Source organism: Myotis brandtii, unplaced genomic scaffold (genome assembly GCF_000412655.1).
Source record: "Myotis brandtii unplaced genomic scaffold, ASM41265v1 scaffold1057, whole genome shotgun sequence".
Lineage (NCBI taxonomy): Eukaryota > Metazoa > Chordata > Mammalia > Chiroptera > Vespertilionidae > Myotis > Myotis brandtii.
The window spans coordinates 453,070-453,917 of NW_005353568.1; the positions used below are offsets into that span (position 1 = coordinate 453,070).

An 848-nucleotide genomic window follows, 5' to 3' on the forward strand; every position below is an offset into this window, starting at 1 on the left:
GTCAGGGTGGGCTGTGGTGCCCGGGCCGCCACGCCCAGCTCAGAGGGGCTCTGGGTGGCGGATGCCACACCCACCTCCTTTCTCTTTTCTCGAGTGCAGATACCAACGATTGCAACCCTCTGCCCTGGTGAGTGGCAGCCCTGGGGGCCGGCGGACCCGGTGCTGGTCCTGCCCGGGGGGCTCCCTGAGACCTGCCCTCTCTCTGCAGCTACAATGGCGGTGTCTGTGTCGATGGCGTCAACTGGTTCCGCTGCGAGTGTGCTCCCGGCTTCGCGGGCCCCGACTGCCGCATCAGTGAGGCGCGGGCGGGCGGGCTCGGGTTCGGGTGTCTGGAGTCGGGGGTCACCAGAGTCCACACACCCTGGAGGACAGTGTGGACACAGCCCCCTCCTGCCTCGCACCAGGCCTCAGTGTCCCCACTTGTCTGTGCCCTGCCAACACCCCCCTTTGCTCTGGGGCTGCCTGGGGAGGGGCTAGACCAGTGGTTCCCCACCTTTTTGTGGCCACGCCCCACGTAAGCACCTCTAAAATCCTGGTGCCCGCCCCCCGCCCCGTGACATAGAATTCCTATTATTCAAAGAGTGAACTGTTCACGTGGAGGAAGCCTGAAAGGCCAGGAACTTGGTCTAAACAAGCTTCCGCAGAGCACGGCAGCCATGAAAGAGAAAAGTAAAAGGACGAAAGGACAGTTAAGTCCTGAGGAAAAATCACTAAGAAACTGTTAAAAAAATAATAATATGAAGTGATGTGAAAAAATAGCAAATAAAGCTTCAAAACATAATAGAAAACTGAAATGCATAAATATGTCACAATATATGTTTACATGCTGTAGATGAGGCCCCTAGAAC

General features: G+C 56.8%; 1 long non-coding RNA gene across 1 annotated transcript; it reads left to right on the plus strand.

The window, feature by feature from the left end:
• The first annotated feature begins 6 nt into the window (after positions 1-6).
• Positions 7-621, plus strand: LOC106726293. Its single transcript, XR_001362342.1, has 3 exons — positions 7-127; positions 209-294; positions 583-621. It is a non-coding gene; the product is annotated as an uncharacterized LOC106726293 (long non-coding RNA).
• The last annotated feature ends 227 nt before the right edge of the window (positions 622-848 follow it).